The sequence below is a fragment of the Lemur catta genome, chromosome 14 (assembly GCF_020740605.2).
Source record: "Lemur catta isolate mLemCat1 chromosome 14, mLemCat1.pri, whole genome shotgun sequence".
In the NCBI taxonomy this organism is placed as follows: domain Eukaryota; kingdom Metazoa; phylum Chordata; class Mammalia; order Primates; family Lemuridae; genus Lemur; species Lemur catta.
Genome location: NC_059141.1, coordinates 13723263 through 13742708, shown reverse-complemented (window position 1 = coordinate 13742708; position 19446 = coordinate 13723263). Strand labels below are relative to the sequence as shown.

At 46.4% G+C, this 19446-nt stretch overlaps 1 long non-coding RNA gene across 1 annotated transcript; it reads right to left on the bottom strand.

Moving 5' to 3' along the window:
* Positions 1-584: 584 nt before the first annotated feature.
* LOC123650241 lies at positions 585-2319 on the bottom strand. Its single transcript, XR_006739303.1, has 3 exons — positions 2281-2319; positions 957-1024; positions 585-702 (listed from the first exon to the last, which is right to left on the bottom strand). It is a non-coding gene; the product is annotated as an uncharacterized LOC123650241 (long non-coding RNA).
* Positions 2320-19446: the final 17127 nt, after the last annotated feature.

The following is a 19446-nucleotide window of genomic DNA, read 5'->3' as shown; positions in this document are numbered from 1 at the left end:
GCTGTGTTTCCCCTCAAATGTCTCAATTCACGCACCCCCCGTCCCTATCTCTGCCTCCAGGTCCCGGTGCAGGCTCTTGGGGCAGGTCCATTCCTCCTTCTGATTATTGACGTCCTTCCCAAATGGCTTCCCGGCTGCTGGTCTCACTCATCCTCCTGTCCACCCGCCAAGAGCAGCCAGAGTGAGCTTTCTAAACTAGAAAGCTGGTCACGTTGCATTCCCACTCACCCTCTTCCAAAGCTCATTGCTGCCTTCAGGAGACAACACACACTCCGTTCCACACACACAGGGCTCTAACCTCATCTGTCCCCCACCAGCCACTCTCCCCACTGCCACTCCCATTGTCCCTCTGGATCCCTTGTCTCCAGCAACACTCATCTTCTACCAGTCCCCCCAAAGCTTATTCCAGCTACGGCCTCCATACGTGCCATTCTTTCTGCCTGAAACCCCTCTCCGCCCCCCAGGGCCTTGAGGAGCTGCCTCCCAGGCCCCTGGGAAGTTCCAGCATCCCATATTTCCCCACCCAAGCAGAAGCTGATGGCCACACACTTTGTTCAGCCACCGACCCTGTCTTCGTGGTAGGTCTCGGTTTTGGAGCTGCACATCCATGTGTCTGTCCCTCTCACGAGACTGTGGGCTCCGGGTGGGCAGGGACCCGATTCGATTCATTGCTGTATCCTCAGCCTCTAGCTTCTATAGTGCCTGGCACAGAGGAAAGCTTGGTGAATATTTGTTGATTTAATGGAAGGATGATGGTAAATCAAGGAATTAAAATGTGAATCTCTGCCATACTTGTAATCATTTTTAAAACTGTAATATCTAAAGTACTCAAGAAAAGGCAAATCATATCAAATGTCTATTGGTTCCCCCATTCTAGACTTTTTATCTCTCTCACTGCTTCATACCTCCCAGGCCCAAAATAAGCATCTGTAAGGAAAGTATAAAGAGGAACCTACCAGGATCTGTTGGGCCTTGGCGTAGCTGTGCTCAGGTGTTTCAGTGACAAAGGATTATGCCGTCAACACTGCGGATTATAGGAAGGTTTATGTTTTGAAAAGGAGTCTTCTCCTTATCCATTGCAATTGCAGAAGCCCTGCCTCAGTCTCCTCTTTGTGCATCCCAGGTCACTAACTACGCGACAGAGGATAAGGTGAGCAGAAGCCTAAAGCCACTGCCACATGAAGATTAGACATCAAGGAAGACAAAACATCCCTGAAATTCTAATATAAGTGCACAGGAGATAAAAGCGTGCTAATGCACCGCCAAAGAGCCTGGAGTCTAGGTTCCAGCCCACCCAGCCATTAGCTGCGGGACCATGGGCGAGTCACCCAATCTCTTAGAATCTCAGTTCCCTCAGTGTAAAATGAGGAGACTGAAGTGGGTGTCCTAGGAGAACCAGTGAAATTGCGACAAAGCACTGAAACTCTGTGCATAGTGTGGTGGTGAGAACCCGGCCCGTGGAGAGAGTCTTTGCCGTGGAGAACTCTGCATGGAGAGAGTGGGTTCGATTCCTGGCACTGCTGTGGGTGAGCTCTGCGTCCCTGCATGTCCTCGGGCAGATTTCTTAAGCTCTTTGAGCTTCAGTTTCCTAATCTGAAAGATGGCGCTTATAATATGGAACTTCTAGAGCTGTTGGGAGGAATAGAAAGTAACATCTGCAGAGTAAAGGTTAGCTCTGATCGTCATCTTTGCCTTTTTAGGCCACAGAGCACAGCAGTTAGGGGCACAGACCCCCCTGGTTTCAAATCCCAGCCGTGTCCTGTGACTTTGGGCAAGCTGCGCATTTTCTCTGAGCCTCTGTTCCTTCCTGTGACAAAAGGGGATAATGGTTGTACCTACCTCAAAGAGTCTTTGAGAGGATTAGATAAAATAAATGTCATAGATAAGTTTAAGGAAAATGCTCAGGACCTGGCAGCCAATGCCTTCGCCCCTTTCACCGTCTGAACCGAGTCCGCCAGACCAGGTGCTCCCGCCCCTCCCACTCCAGCTCCTTCTCAGCGGGCCCCCCTGAAGTCACAAGGGCCCCCCTTTCCCATCCTTCCTGAGGGAAGCAAGGTCACAAGGTGTCCTTGAGGCACAGAGAAAGCTGGCCTGGAACTCATCTGCCCTCGGAGCCCACTGGTTCACCCTGCCTCACCTCCCTCGGTTCCTGAAGCTTAAAATAGCCTGAACCGGTGTGGCCACATTTCACTGTGCCACTCAGAGAGAGCCCCTAGGGTGTTTTCACAGCCAGCGCTGAGCTCCTGGCTACAAGCTGCAGCTGGAGTGATTCATACATACCCAGGCCTTCTGACTGCTCTCGGAGGGATCAGATCAATCAGCTACTTCAATAAACAGGGACTTCGGAACCCCTGCAGTGGCTGGGAGGAGTGCTGCTGGCCGGAGGGAAGGGGCCACAGGGTTCTAAGCGGAGGCCCCGAGCCACGTGATGGGAAAAACCTGGAGGGGAGTGAGGGGGCTGGTGTTCTAGATCCACCTCTGGCCCCTACTATTATGTGAACTGGAATAAGTCACCTCCCCCTCTCTTTGCCTCCAGATGGCGTCATCAAGACAGGGTCTTGGTAGTCTCTCAGATTGGTTCTGTTCTCCGCTATGCACTGGCTTCATTCTCAGACCTTACATTCAGGACGGCTTCTAGCAATTCCAAACCTACTTCTCGGGTTCACATCCAGGAGGAAACAGAGAGAGCCTCTCTTCCCCTCAGTGGTCCTGGCTGTGGTTGTGAAGTTGGGCTTTGTGCCCAGCGAGGGCGGGGGACACAGCGGGCTGGCCCACAGAGCCCATTCTGACCCCTTCTGGACTATGAAACTAAAATCTACACCCACGGCCTCCCTCTAAGCCAGGGATCTGAAAGCAAATTAGTGCCGCCCACTGGGTGCTCTAGGGTGAGATTGGGAGGGCAGCCGTGAGAGGGAAACTACTTTCCTGCTGTGGCTCCTGGCCAAGGACAGTTGCTCCAGTGTCCCGTCTCCAGCGTCTCAAATGTCTAGAAGCTTCAGAACCCTGGACTGCAGCAGCTGGGGATGTTTCTGAAAGCAGGGGCACCAGTGGGGCCTCCTCACTCGCCACCTTCTTGCTTGATTTCCTGTGGACAGCGGGCATCTTCCCCGGAACCCAGGCAGAGCCTGCTCCTTCAGCCCTTCCAGGGACTTTGTTGCCCTGCATTGAGTACCTTTCTGCTCAAACCCTGCCGGAGTAGTCCCTGTTCCCCGCGTCTGACTGCTGGCCAAGGCACCACCCCTGACCTCAGAGCCCACTGGTTCACCCCCCCTCGCCTCCCTTGGTCCCGTCACTGGACCAGACAGAGAGGAATGCACCCGTCTACGGGGTCTGAGTTAGTCACCTCTGTCAAAAGATATGGACTAAGAAAGAGAAGAAGAATATCCTGAAATGACTGTTACTTCAGTATTGCTAAATTACTTTAATAATTAAATTACAATGATTAAAAGAAAAGGAGGACGGAAATTGGGTGACCAAAACCAGCAAATGCCCACCCCCCATTCCAACCCAGATATCAGGGTAAGGAACCCTGGAAGACAGATAAATGGAATAGCAGAAGATGTCGAGATTTAATCTAGACTAAAATTACGATGTGACAGACACCGATGGTGCCACAGCCAGATCCCCCAACCCCCTTCCTGTGTGGAAGATGGCCCTGGGTGACCCGAGCCACTTTGCTCGTGCTCACAGAGAGCTGGGGGTGCCTGGGACCTCACCTTGCCCGGGTGGGCCTTGACTAATGACTGACCACGGCCAGAAGATGGAAGGCCAGTGCCACTGCCTCCAGTGTGGACTGACCCTGAGGCTTAAATACATTCCAGAGCTCCCCTGGGGGGTTGGGCTGAGGCTGCAACTGGGCTGGAAATTGGATTCTTCCCCTTCACTGTCATGCTCCCCTAGTCCCCAGAGGATCCCTTTGGATCAATCATTTGCACAGGAGCCCTCATCTCAGGTCTACTCTGATGAACCCAGCCGTGTTGAAATGTCCAGAGATGTTAGCAGCCAGTGAGAACCCTGACCCCTACTCTGGCTCACTTTGGACGTGACATTGTCAACACTGAGGTGAGTCTTCCCTCCCAGCTAGGATTCTGGATGCAAAAGAGATTCCTTCTTTTTAGAGAAGGGATCATTCCATGGGGATGTTCTATCATTCCTTCTTTGCTCTGCAGCCAGGATTAAAGCCTTGCAAACCTAAAAGAGCATCAGTTAATCTTGTTTTTATTTTCACTGCTCCTTGATTAGAAAATGCTAACTGGTTACCGGACATAACCGCAAGTTCCTAAATAAATATTTGAGGAAGGAACCTCTTTCCTTTCATTAACTCAAGAAAAATACCACTCTGGTGATGAAGGGCCCCTGGTACAGGGGCGTCTTGGCAGTTCTGACACCCACAGGCTCCCAGAAAAGGGAGACAGAGCAGAGAGAGGGGAGGAGCCAGCTTGGGGGGTGAGTGGCAGGTCAGAGACGAGGTCTCTTTGTAACCCTGCTGCTGCTGGGTGGTCACAGCACCATGGAGCCTCTGCGAGTTCATTTCTTCAGCCACAGGAATGATTGTCTCCTAGGTCCTTTCTAGTTCCAAAGTTCTCCATCTCCTCCAGAGAGGACAGCCACATTTCCCTCCACCATGAACATGGCGGCATGAACACAGCTCTATAGCATTGTATCATAATACTGAATTTTATTTTCTCCTAGAAATCAGAGGGGAGTAGAAGCAACTTATTTTATTAAGTATCTTTTTCTTTTTCTGAAAAGTAAGCAAATGCATTGCACTCCTAGCAGATGCATGAAGGCTGAAGACTGACCTCACAGTGCCCAAGAACAATTCCTGACCTCAGCCAGAGTGAACATTGGGAATGGCCTTCTCAAACAGCAGTTCAAGTGTCCACATCAGTAACGTCTTTGTCTCGGACCCGTGCATCCCACGATCTTGCTACCTCCTGTCAGGGGGCCCATTATTTGGGAGGTGGTTATATTGTAAGAAAACTTGTGTTTGCCAAATTGGAGGGTTGGGTAATTACAAGGGCAGGACTTCACGTAGGTGGTTTCTTCAGAGGCCTTTCTTTATTTGCTGCTTAGTGTAGAAGAAACCTCATTTATGCAGTTGCTTTTTCTCCCAGGGAGGCTGAGAACTTGGTACAGCTAATGGACTACATATCACTGATTTTTATATAGTTCCAGGCAACTTAATACTAAAGCAATTTGATGATTTGATATTATGAAAAGCATCTTTTTATTGAGAACAGAAGATTAACTACTTGGATGTCCGTTCAGAAAACAATGTGGCTGCCAAAAGACATTTGTTTCTAGAAAGAAAGAGACAAAGACAGAGGGGAGGGAGAATGGAGGGAGAGAGGGAAAGAGGGAGGAAGGAAGAAAGAAAAAAGGGTATATGCGAATACATGAATACATGCTGGTAACTTTTAACCCCTGGCAGACCAGCCCAGCTCTAATAGAAATGTGATGTGAGCCACATATGTAATTTAAAAATTTCCAGTAATCACATTAAAGAAGTAAAAAAAAAGTTTTTAATAACATATTTGATTTACCTTCACACATCCTAATTTCACCTAATAGTTTTGAAATGAAATTATCATTTCAACATGTGATCAATGTAAAATTATTAAGATATATTGCATTCTTTTTTCCCTAACTTTTCTAAATCTTCATAGTCCTGTGTGTTTTTGCACTTGGAGCACGCCACCTCGGGCGAGCCGGGTTTCGACACTCTGCACAGCACAGGCCTCTGCCCGTGCCACTCAACTGGACGTCCTCTCCAAAAGGACACCAGTGACCCCCAGATGGCCTCTTCTGGCTCCCAAGCCTGCTTCGCGTTCTCTTTGATGTTTCTGCATTGCGAGTCACATTTGATTACTTACTGTTTAAAACTCTCTCCTCCCTTGACTTATAAAACCTGACATTCCCGGCTCCTAGCCTGTCCCTCTGGTGCTGTGCTCACTGTGCTTTTCACTGTCCTCCAAACATAAGTCGTCTTTCTCTCGCTCTCTCTCACGCTCTCGCTCTCCATGTGAGAGGCCCCTGGGCTGAACCTGGCTCTCTCTTCCAGACAAACCCTAATCTATCCTCCTACTCATGCCGGCTTTCCTCTCTGACATCCTAGGCTTTGTCCGTGTCACCATTACCAACGAACAGATATTTAATGAGCACTTACTCTGCACCAGCTGCAGGGGTGCAACAGTGGACTCGCCAGATGGAAATCCCTGTCTTCACAGAGCTGACACTCTAAGAGGACTGTCAGACAACAAGACATAATAAATAAGAAAATACATAGTGTGTTAGAGAGCCATGTTCATGGTGGAGGGAAATGTAGCGAGATAAGGAGAATGGGGAGTAGAGGGGAGGGCTGGTTGGGTGGCCTCAGGAAGAAGGGGACTTTGGGGCAAAGACTAGAAGGAGACAAGAGCAAAACCATGCAAGCATCTGGGGAAGAGCATCTAAGCAGAGGGACTGGTGCAAAGACACTGTGACTGAGTATGCCCAGTGTTTAAAGTTTGAAGAGACCACCGTGGCTGGAGTCCGGTGAGCAAGAGGGAGGAAAGAAGGAAAGGCCATCGGAAGGTGGTGGGAAGCCTGAGAGTGGCAGGCCAGCTAGGCCAGCGGGAGGGCCTTGGTCACCCAGGCTTGGAATGTGCAGGGCTGGTCTCTCCTTCTGTGCTTTTCCATTCATTCGGTGTGCAGGGCTGAGACGTGCCGTTTCCTAATTCCATCCCCCACTCTCCATTTTATCCAATCCCCCTCAGTAGGTTACTATCCCCAAAGCAGAGCAGTGGTCACGTCCTCCCTTTTCACATCCTGTCCCCGGCACCTTTGGGATCAGGTTTAAAGCCTCTGACGAGGCTTTCATGAACCTGTGTGATTGTTTAGGGTCCCCGTCCACGACCGCCCTTCCCTGCAGCCAGAGTGGAGTCCTCCCCGCCCACGGTTGCTCCCCGCACCCAGTGTTCTGTGTCACTGCTCAGTTCAGTGAGGAAACAAAGGGTCTTCCATGAAGACTTCCCTCAACCTGCGTCACCCCCAACTGGTAGTTCCTTCTTTGAACTCTCAAGCATCTTGCATTCGTCTTTATTAGCATATTGGCCATATTTTGACTTGCATTATAGTTACATTGTTTTATCTCCTCTCCTAAATTTGTCCAGGAAACTTGCCTTTTTGGTGTGTGCAGACCTTGTAGTTCCCAGGGCTTTGCCTCCCCCAAATCAGGTACCAGGTATTTGCTGACTATCACACCGAATGCAGGAATGCGTTGCAGTGCTATAACCGGCTGCTGTCCTGTTCGGCTGTGTGAGGGCAGGGGAATTAGGCATTTTCTTTCTTTCCTCTTACCGCTGAAAGTGAGTAGTATCTGTTTGGTTATTAAAATAAAATGTTTTTAAAATCACCGAGTCATGGTCAGTCATCAGTCATCAGACAGGCAATTAAACGTCGCTTTAGCTACTAGAAACGAGGCAAGCATTCCCACCTCACAGAGCTGCAGTGAGAATTAACAGATCACGTGTGAGATATTAGGTACCTGGCCTGGCACGGGATAAGTGCCAATAAAAGACAGATGTGAGGATGATGACGATGATGATGGTGGAGGTGGCGGTGATGATGGTAATTACGTCTTGCAGAGAACTAAAAATGAAATGCTTTTAAGGAGAAGGTTCTGTCCGGGCGGTTGAGTGATCACAAATCTCAGTGTAAGGTAATTAAGTTTTCCCTTCATCTGATGCTATTGGTAAAAGCAAAGGTCATCTGATATATTCATAGAAGTTTCCAGATATATCAATTATTCATTCCCACGTTTGACATTTCGAAACAGATGAATTTGACACTGGGACTACAGATGACTAAAAAGGGAAGGACCTCGTTAGCATGGCTATTTGACGTGATGAACTGTGTAAAGCTGCTTTGTTAGATGTTTGCATGGTTTTCAAAAAGGAGCAAATTCTTCCCATAATAGTTCCGTAGCTTTTGGTTTTATATTATAAAATAATGCATGTTTATTGTATAAAATCTAGAAAACACAAAAAAAGTAAAAATCATGCATAATTCCACTGTTTAGGGGCAGTGACCATGTACATTTTAAGGTATATTTTTCTGATCTGTTTCATTATATTCCCTTCTAATAATTTGGGGAAAAAATGCAGTGTATCCTTTCTTACTATATTATTGGTTAACAATAATTTGAATTCATTTTTATCTAATTATTAATGGCAAGAATGAAATAATGCCTGTTGCCTTTCTCTTGTATAAGTATGATATTTAGTACATTACTTACTTTAGTCTTCTTCCAAACATTCCCAGCTTTTTTGGCTTAAATCATTATTATTAATAATTTACATCTTCTCTTTCAATGATTATTTTAATGTTTACATTAATGTTACAACCACATTAGCAATAATTATTTAGATTTACTTATATTTAACTGATTTCCTAGTTTAAGACCTATACACTTATACTGTACCTTTCTCACTCTTTTTTTTTTTTCTTTTTCCCACTTCAGTAAGCTGGTCTCTCTTTCCCATTCTTATTTGTTTACTTCATCTATCAGTTGACTGGTTTCTTCTACAGGTAATTTTTTTAGGCAGGACATGTAGGTCGTTGACTTTCTGAGGTCTAGGATGTCAGATAATTTTTTGCATGGGTGACCTTAACTTGGCTGAATGTGAAATTCGTAGTTCATAAACACGTCCCCTAAAATTATATAGATGTTGTTGTTACCTCTTCTGTTTCATGTGATGAAGGAGAAACCTAAAGGCACACTGGTATTCATTCATTTGTGGTAATTTTCCTGAATACTTATATTCTTTTGGTTTTTTTTTTTTTTTCTTTTGTCCTTGAAATTGAAAAAACTCCTTAGGGTAAATCCACTGGTCTATTCAATAAATTTTGCCTGGTACTTAATGACTCATCACTTTTCTGTAGCAATTTAGGGTCACCCTGTTTGGTAGCAGGGTCAGAAATAATGAATTTCAGATGCTCTGAAATCCAGGCAAGCCCCAAGTTTTTTAAATATGCACATATTTAAATGTGAGAGGTGGTGGCAGGAACTCAGCCTGTTGAGTCAGTTCTGCAAATGATCAGCTGCATGACCTTGGACATGTTACCTGATTTCTCTCAGAGCCTCAGTGTCCCCTCTGTAGATGGAGATAGGAAAAACTCCTTGCAGATTCATTGTGAAAAATAAACGGAGTAACAACCAGGCCTGCTATAAATCATATCTACTCTTCTGCCGCGTGAAGAGAGTAATTCCTCCCCTAGGCCAAGGTCATAGAACTTTGGTTCAAGAAAACGCCAGATTCTATATTGGGACTCAGAGTTGCTCTTCTTACTAACTGGAAAGGGTCTTGGAGAAGTGGCTCCACCCTTGAAGGAAGAGCATATCCGAGGGGAGCAGGGCGTCTGCCAGGGGAGAGAAGGAACAACAGTAGCTCAGGCCCAGGCACAGGAGCACGAACTCCATTCAGCCTTGGGAAGAGCCAAGGGGAAAAAAAAAATGCTGTTTCCCTCTTGGTCCCTGATATGCCTCTTGTCCTTGTCTTGGATGTTCCTGCTGTCCTCGTCCCTTACATCATGACTCAGAACTGTGGACGCAGTGTTGGTAGACCCCATTAAATCATGGGCACTCACCACTCAGACTGGTCCACAGCCAGCAGCTTCGCATCACCCAGGAGCCTGTCAGAAATGCAGGATCTCAGGCCCTACCTGGAGCTACTGAATTAGAATCTGCATCTGAACAAGATCCCCAGGGGATTCCTGCCAGCGTCAGTTTGAGAAGCCCCGGTCTACACCACATGTTGGTCAGAACCAAAGTTTTAGGTGGCTTCTTTGTCATTAACCAGTGATTTTATTTTTATGCCTTTTAAAAGTAGAAGTGAAAGCACAGCAAAGGGTTCTAGAAGAAATGAAAGTAAAGCAGATGGAATTTTAAAAAACAGAATAAAGGACCAATAGTTTCTCACTCAGCCAGTTTCAGGGGAGCCAGGGAAGGGCCTGGCTCCTCCCCCTGAGGCCGCCTTAAACTGCTTCCTGGTTTTTTTAGCATTTAGCCAGCACAGGATCATTCTTTGCTGAACAGTTCTTAGCCTCGCTGCTTGACCACAATAATGAGAACACAAGTGCTGAAAGCCACAATCATGCCACATGTGGCTTTTGTGACTCCCATGCACCTAATTGTGGGGGATCACATTGTGTCCATAGACGTGGTCACAGAACAGAAACCGGCAGGCAATGCAGCTGCTTCTGGGGTGTTCTGTGGTGCCAGCCTTGGTCTCTCTCTGGGCCCCAGGTTCTCTCTCGCCTCTTCTCCAGCGACCACCCAGACGGTGAATCTGTGTCCCCAGCACCGGCCACCAACCCCTGGCCAGAGGCAGAAGCAGAGCCAGTGAAGGCTCTGAGGCTTTGTGGCTTCCGGAACTCCAGAATCCTTAAGGACGGTGTGAGCTCTGTGGTCTCCAAGCTTGTCAGACACAAGCTCCTCTCTAGGCCTAATCTACCCATCCACCCTGAATTTCCAGAGAGGTAAAATAGGATGTCATTGGATGTGAGGGGAGCTAACACAATCCCGGCTCTCCACAATCCTCACGTGGCTGTCTGCGTCCACTGCTTGAGTTCGGGGAACATGCCTGTCTTGTCCACGCTTGTCTCTGTAGTATCCACTAGGATGTCTGGCACATAGTAGGCACTTAATATGTATTTGAACCTAAATCCCAGTGCAACAAGAACCTGTGTGATCTCAGACCAGAAGAGCGTAACACAGCGTAGCAAGAAATAAAGCTAATACTCAAACTGTGGATCGTGGCCACTGCCGCCTTGCAGAAGAATGACGCACTTCCGCTCTGCTGCACACGGTTGCTTCTTCCTTTCATCCTCGAGGATGAAAATATCCTCATTGGTTTGAGGGGCCACTTGGTGGAGGCAAGAGAGGTCCCCGGGCACTGGCTGCCAGCAGAGGGTGAGACTGGAAAACTCAGAAGCCGAACACAGTGGGAGGATGTGAGGATTTCAGGGCAGCCCAGCAGAGGGGTGGGGCGACAGGGGGAGCAGAAATGGGAGGAAACCTGGGAGTGATGGGACCAGTTCCCAGGAGCCAAGAGGACCCAGCACCACAGCAGGGGACCGAGGGCCTGAGAAGGAAACTCACACAGGTCACTGCTGTGCAATGTTCTGTGGGAACTCCGCCCCATCGCCCCGGGCCTCAGAAAGTTGGCCAAGTGCCACCGTCTTGTGACGGGCGTCTCGTGGAAAGGGAGCCACGTTCAACATATGTGTCTCGTGGAAAGGGAGCCACGTTCAACATTTGGGTGGGTGACAGAGAGAGGCAGAGAGCAGAGCAGGGCCCAGGAGGGCAGCAGCTGCTGAGCGAGGACACTGAACCAGGGAAGTCGCTGAGGCCTGGGCTGGGAGCAGCACTCAAGGCCCCACCAGGAAGCCGCAGAAACTGGGAGGGGACACACGAGATCCTCCTGAGCCGGGGTGAGCTGGTGAGCACCACACCGATGGGAGGGAGGGAGCCCTGAGGCGGGACAATTGGGACACCTGGTTGCTGTTACTTGGGTTACATAAGGCTCCTCCCAATCCAGGAGCCGCCCCGGCTTTGGGGGAGTAAATCTTCAGTCTGTGGAAGCCGCCAGCACATGACTGAGTCTTAGTCATAATTTTGTAAAACCTCTCTGGAGATTCCTGGACAAAAGTGAGAATTGTCACTACAAAATGACAAATGAACCGGGATAACCAGGGTTGGATGACCTCCACCAGTGGCCCCTGCTGCTTCCCATGACAGCAAAGCCCTCCCTACTTAAAGGGACAGAGGTGCGATCACCCCCACCGCCTTCTGATGCAGAAGCCCCCGGCCCTGGGGAGGAGGGCGCTTGTCCAGGAAGCTCACCTGAGGTGGACTCTGTGGCTCTACGAAAAATAGGAACCGTCACAGTGGCGCAGCGAGGAAAAATAAAGGATCTCATTACTTGGAGAGAGAGATTTCAGAGAAAAATTATACTTAAAAAACCAGATGGTTCCTTTGTTTCCAATAGTCGTCTAGAAAGTCTCTATTTTTCTGCTCCGTGGAATTGAAATTGATTAAAATCGACATTTTTTTTTTTACCATGAGTCAGTTGACAAGAAAATTGAGAAAACAAAACAACCAGTGCCAACAGGGTTGTTTTTCCCTTTCTTTCTTTCCAAACAAGTAAGTCCAGAAGTTCTGATAAGCTAAAGAAAGAAAGAGAAAGAGAGAGAGAAAGAGAAAGAAAGAGAGAGAGAGAGAGAGAAAAGGAAAGAAGGAAGGAAGGAAGGAAGGAAGGAAGGAAGGAAGGAAGGAAGGAAGGAAGGAAGGAAGGAAGGAGGGAAAGAAGGAAACAGAAGGAAGCCAATGATCTGTTTTAAGAAGCCTCCAGCAGTTCCCTTTCTGAAGCGGCTGCACAGATTTGTGCTCACACACTTTATCCAGCTGTTGTACATCTGGAATCTTGGAGTTGTCCCTCTGGTGCTCTATGCAAAATAGCAAAAAAAAAAAAAAAAAAAGATAAAAAAAACACACCTCTGGTTTTCTACCCATGTGGTTTCATAGCCTTTTCTAGGAGGTAAAATCCAGACTTGCGCTGTGGAAAATTGCCACTCTTGGCTTGAAAGCCGCAGTTTAGCAATTGGCGTGTTTCAGGGAAACTGGTGGGTCTGACGATTAATTTGTATTTGCTGCCTCCTGGGGTTCCCAGTCAGCCATTTGGCTCCAGGAGCCACTAGTCTCTAGTGTTGCAAGGCTCACCAGGGATGAGGAAGAATGCGGCACAAATGTCACCAACGAGAACAGCCTCACTGTCTAGATGTCATCTGCCTTGCACAGTTTCCCCCAAGTCACCATCACATATACAAAAAAGGTAACAGGGACATTCGTGTCTTCCACTGACCACAAAATGTCTCCTGTCCCGGAGGCCTGGAGGTGGTGGCACTTTGGTGCAGCTGTGTCTTGCTTCTCCTCCCAGCCACGTGACCCACCTGAGCTGCTTCGTGCTAGCTCTGCTGATGAACATGAAAAAAGAGGCTGCGGGGACCAGCAGGGAACCCACTGACTGACTAATCACGCTTGGCCCATTTCTCCAAACACAATGTACATATGGGAGAAAGGCCACTGGGCTCTCTGTGGTGAGTCAGCCAGTAAGGAGATCCTTTCCCACCCCTGAGTAGGAATGAGTCCCAAAGGCCGTTGAATTTCCCATATGCGACTGTTAGAAATGGGGTGGAATTTTGGGTGGTGTGGGGAGAGCAGTGCACAGATTTAAATAAATAAATACAGTATATACGGTCTGTCCTTGTTCCAATGCACAATCCTGAGGTCCACGGAATTATGCTGATCATTACAGTGCTTTGGAGATTGGTGTTTTCTCCGATGCAAAGTGGCAAATGCAATTGAGGAAAGCCCATGGAATGCCAGCCCCAAGCTTTGAACGGTGCTCAGCTTATGCATTTGCACAGATGCCAGCCCCACAAGCCCCGTGCAAGCCTGCCTAACTTTGCCTACTGTGAACCCCTGCAGCATCCACCATCCGTGTCCTTCATCTTGCATGGAACATTTGCTGACTTTAAAAAATAGTAATAATAACCTTCCTCAGTATACTTTCTATTTTTTCTTTTCAATTCTTTTGTAAGTCCCTGGAGGACAGATCTGTGCCCTTTGTATCCCTAGCATCAAGTTCAGGGCCTTCTCTATAGAAGACCTCAAAATAATTCAATGAAGCGGAGCATATATATGTGAATAGATGGCTCACCCCAGTGAGGACAAGTATACTGTGGTAGGAAATGACAAGGACAGCAGTTCAACTCAGCAAACATTGCTGATGTCTTTTTGGGGTCATGGCTGAAAGAGATGGTAACAGAGGAGGGGCTCACAATGTTAGAGGTAAATGTCATCGTGCTGGGCGTTCTCAAGATCAGTGTAAACTGTAGGCATGGACGAAGGGAGTGGATAAAATCTGAGAAGATGCAGGAACGAGGGCAGTAAAAGTGTGGCCTAGCCATGGGTCATGCAGAGAAATAGGCTGGTGTGCTGGAGCCAGCTGTTAAATATTCAAGAAAATTGCAGGAATTTTGACAGCCTGTTGCTAAGCCATTGGTAACTTGAAATTGGCCACAAAGTACATATACCATGGAAATTGGCAAACACTACAAATCAGGGCTCCTCTGTTATCTCTACTTACCCTGACAGCTGGTTTACCAGAAAACTACTGCTAGCATGCAACCATCTGTGAACAGGCAAGAGTAATTTTTGAGCAAAAACGTCAAGCTGACTGTGACCTTAAATGGCTTTATTGCGCAAAGCAGCTGCCTGGGCCAACAACTGCGTACGGTTCCAGAAGCAAAGGTTGGCCTTTACCTGTAGCTAGGCGTGCTGAGAATCTTTGGTCGTTCTTGGTCTTGTCAGCCACATCTGCCCACCTGACCCTGATTATAGTCACAGCTTTTCTTACAAAGAGCTACAATATGCGTACATATGTAATATGCAATTTGAATTTGTAAATTTCTCTCATCGGGAGTACTGCCTATGAATTTCATGCACCATTGTTCCTGGCAGTGGTTCCCCAATGTGAAAGAAGCAGAACCAAGAATAACCACCTATGTCTGAGATCTCTGTGTGTGACACTTTCTTCTTGGATTTTTTGCTGGCTTTATTTGCTCTTCTCTATCTAGTATGTTTCTCCGGGTGATCTTATCTAGTCCCCTGGCATTGAATTCTGTTGTACACTGACGGCACCCAAATCCAGCTGTGGTTTCTCCCCTGAGCTCCAGACTCTATCCAGCCTTGTCCTCAGCGTCCCCACTAGGATGTCTGACCAGCATCTCAGAGACGTTAAGTCAGCTCATGTCACTCCTCTGCTTCCAGTGGCTTCTCGTCTGTGAAATGGTGTGGTCTACATGCCCAGCCCATCACTTCTCTGTCCTCTCCTGCTGCCCCCTGCCTTACCATGCCGTCTCCTTGCTGTCTACCAAAGACCGCAGACAGGCTCCATTGTAGGAGAACTTGCTCTTCCATCTGCCTGGAAAGTTCTCTGCCTGGTTGTCCTCCTGGCTGCACCTCCTCTGAGGTTAGAGAGGCCTTCCTGACTGCCTTATTTTAAACTACAACCTTCCTTCACCCTCTGCCTTTCCTGTTCCCCTCCTCTTATCTCCTCTTAACGTACCAGACCTTCCTGTTTATTTTCTCCTCCCTACAATGGAAGCCCCCTAGGGCAAACGTTTTAATCCCCCTTGTTCACTGATGTATCCCCGAGACCTAGCTCAGTTCCCTGAACATAGTAGGGGCTCAGTAAATACCTGTTGAATGAACGAATGAAAAATCTTGATTTCTGTCCTCAAACCTGTCCCTCTTCCAGTTTTCATCTCTGCTGACAGGGCCACTGTTTCACCCAGGAGCTCAGGAGCTGCTCACCCTGAGCTGCCTTCGTCCTCTGCTTCTGACCCATTGGCAGGTGCTGACAGCTCGACCATCAGGATAGAGCCTGGCTCTGTCCACCTGCCTCCCCTTCTCTGCATCACCATAGTCCACGCCGTCATCCCAACGGGACAGTCATCCCAACGGGACAGTCACAATCACTTCCTACCTCATTCTCCTGCTTCCAGGCTCCGCCTCCCCAGCACACCTTGCCAGAGTAATCTTTTTGAAATATGAAACATAAAATATGAAACACAACAGTTGATTCCTGTGCTGCAAACCTCCCAAAGGCTTCTCACCACACTTAGGATAAAACCCACGCTGCTTGACCTGCCTGCCGCTGGCTTCTCCGGACACACCCCTGACCTTTTCCCTGCTTTCTTCAATCAGCCACATTCATTCTTTCCCTCCACAGTACGCATTAAAGCCCCACTGTGGGACAGGGCTGTTCCAGATGTTTGGGAAACGTCATGGAACAAAACGGAAAAATATTTATAAAATATTTATATTATAAAAATTTATATTTATAAAATTTATTATTTATAAATATAATTTATTATTTATAAAATTTACATTTATAAAATATTTATAAAAATATGTCCATTCTACTTGGTGGGAAGCAAATAGCAAGTAATAAACATGATAATAGTTATCATATAGCATATAAGAAGGTGATTAGTGCTATGGAAAATAAAGGGAAATTAAAGGGGAATTGAAACCGCTGAGTTGGGGCTAGGGAGGGCAGACTATGGAATTAAATAGGTCCACACTGAAGAGGCAAGACATGGGCAAAGATAGGGAGTTGCGTCACGCTGGGGTGGGCTTGCACTGTGTCCGCTCAGCTAAGCTGGAGCTCCTTTTCTCGGAATTCCCCTCAACACATAGGTCCGGTTTAGTGTGGCCCACGAGAGACATTATGCACAAGATCTGGAAGGCAGGAATGAAGCAGCGGCACTATTCTTTTTGCAAGAAGGTCGGCACAGGCAGCAGGTGATGTTGCAGCTCGCTCACACTGATGTGCAGGGCTGGCTCGTTCTGTCGGACAACAGCTGGGCCACAGTTCCCACAGTCCCCACAGGGTCTCTTCCTTCAGCCACTCCAGCTCCCAGCCAGGTGCACGCTCAGCCCCTAGAGGAAGAGCACCTGCTTCCACCCACCAGTCACCAAATTGCACACTCATGAACTCACAAAATAAATAGATAAGTGTATTTTTGTCGGGGTTTATTATAGGGATAATATTTGTTTTGTTATGCTTACTTTATACATAATGGTTGGCTTCTTATCATTCCATCTATGGTCATATGTCCCCACCTTTTAAAAATCTTATCTAAGTGTCTAAACTAGAAGCCTCTGCAATCATTCTATATCCCTTTACCTGTTTTGTTTTATGACATAGACCACTCTCTCAAGTTATATATATGTTTATTTATCTGATTACTTGTTTAAAGAGGCCTACCCTATTCATTACTCCTTCTCCAGTGCCTAGAACACAGCCTGCACATGGTAGGAATTCAAAAAGTAATGTCCAGATAAATGTGTTTCAGGTCTTTTATTTTTGGTGGCTGTCAACAGATTTTGTAATATCAAAATAAGCTAAAATGGTTTCCACTACAGACATTTTCGGTGCACAGTTCACAACAGCTTAATGGAAAACCCCAGCATTCATTCATAAAGTCTAAAGGTGGAAAGCAAACCATTTTTATTGATTATACTAGACAAAATTACTTTTTATCAATAGACAGATTTCAAAAACACAACCAAACCAAAAGCAAGCCTTTTATTGTATCACACTGCTCCTTTCACTAAAAAAAAAAAAAAGTCCCCAGTTTTTCTTAGTGCTAAATATTGAAAACAATTATAAGATATCTGGTCTGTTAGTAAATTACACTCAGCCCTAGGGAGTACCTGAGTAACAGTGAGCTTGGTACTACCTCTCTAGTCAGAAATTGAGCTATGGTTTTTTTCCTAGCAAGAAAACACAGGATTATAAGATTCTTTAAATTATACTAAAGCAAATCAATCCTTTACAAGAAATGTCTGTTTTACATTTTAACCATTTCAAACTAAAGAAACTTCCAAGTCAAACCTTGTTTTGCCAATTCTGTAATAGAATAGGGATCCTAATTTTTGCCAAGTAACCCATTTCAATTGTCTTTAATTACTCCTTCTTTACATACTTGCTCACCTTACTTTCCTTTCCCTTGTGGTATAAGCTCTGAACAGCCCACCCAGCTGTGGATCTTCTGCACTAGAAGAGCTAGTGTTTTCTTACTATGGTCTTTCCTGGCATAAACTTCAACTCCCTCCTAAACATATTTGTTTGTTTGTTCATGTATCAAACCAATATATTTTGATCCTCTCCCGTGCTCCAGAGGCTGTTTTAATTTCAAGGACATTTCCTTGGAAGAGCTCCTAGTTTTTCTGACCCATAAATGTTGCACTTTTGACCCAAAGCAGCAAGTCTAGCCCTTCCTTGGGTTCCTGAACATTCTCCCTCAGATCTTTTGGGGCATAAACACTTCCTGCTGCTATTCCTACCATTCTCAGCCACTAATATCTATTTGTCTTTGGTTAAATACTCTTCCTTCCCATTTTTGTCCCTGCCCTTTTAAAATCTGAGCATCAGAGAATTTCCTGTGCGGTCTCTGGTTTTATTAGCTCCCTTCCCCTTTTCTCCTGCTGCAGAATCCCTTGCGATTGCAGATTCAGAGTGACATTTCCGAGACTGTCCCAACCCTCTAGAGACTTCATTCATTTGAAAGTCCCTGACTGTGACATCTGGCCTATCTCTCCTCTGATCTTTGGGAAATGTGCTTCCCTAAAGTCTAGAATGCATGCTTAACTATAAACCTTGCCCTGTGGCTATCACGAGCTCAAAAATGGATTTGGGATCCAAGCAGCCATGTACTTGAATCCTGGCTCTATCACTTATTGGTGATATCACCTCACTAAGTCAATTTTGTACCTAAGTTTTCTCCTTTGTACAAAAGGAACTACTCTAAAAATTGTATTTTCCAAATATGGCCACAGCAATAAATATGTATTAATACATGTATGTGTTCCATCCCATACACTTCTTTTACAATGTGATAGTGACACTCTCCTATTTAGGCAGGCAGAAGAATGCTATGTAACTTCTGAGAATAAACCATAAAAGGCAACACAGCTGCTGCCTGGTTCTCCCTCAGGACGTGTACCCTTGGAATAGGGTTGCCAGATTGAGCAGCAAATAATTTTGTAGTATAAGTATGTCCCAAACATTGCATGGGACATACTTATACTGAAAAATTATTTATAGTTTCTCTAAAATTTAAATTTTAAATACAAGGTGTCTTATATTTTATCTCGCAACCCCACTTTGGAGCCCAGAGCCACCATGTGGGAAGTTTGGCTACCCTATGTCTATCAGCTCATCAAGTTCCTCAATTTTTGAGTGTTCCCAGCTCAGGTACCAGACATGTGCATTGAGAAGCCTTCTGGAATGTTCTGGCCCCAGCCACCGTCTGCCTACAAACATGCAGAGACCCCCAAGCCAGAACCCCTACATGAGCACGGTCAACTCTCAGAACCAGGAGGAATAGTAACAACGAATGATTGTACTTGGTTGAAGCCACTAAATTTGGGTGTCCTTTGTTATACAGCAATAGGTAACTAACACAATTACCTACTTCATAGAATTATTGCATTGTTTAAAAAAGATAATGTAGTACGGCACCTAGCATGGCATCTGGAAAAAAATATTAATTCTCTTTGTCTTCCCCCTACACACACACAAACTCATCCATATACATGCATGACAAGTCATGATCTCTTTCCCCAAGATTATTTTCATTCCCACAGAACTGATTTCTCTTTATTGGTCATAACTGAGTCCTGAAGGTGTCAGCTGGTTCCCCAAAATGCTTTGTTGAACTAATGGGAGATTAAACTGACATCAAAATGAGAACTGTCAGATGCTCTGCTTTTAGCTGAGACCCCCAGCATGATGTGGGGAGCTGAAGCCCCCTCCCTGCTCATCTCAT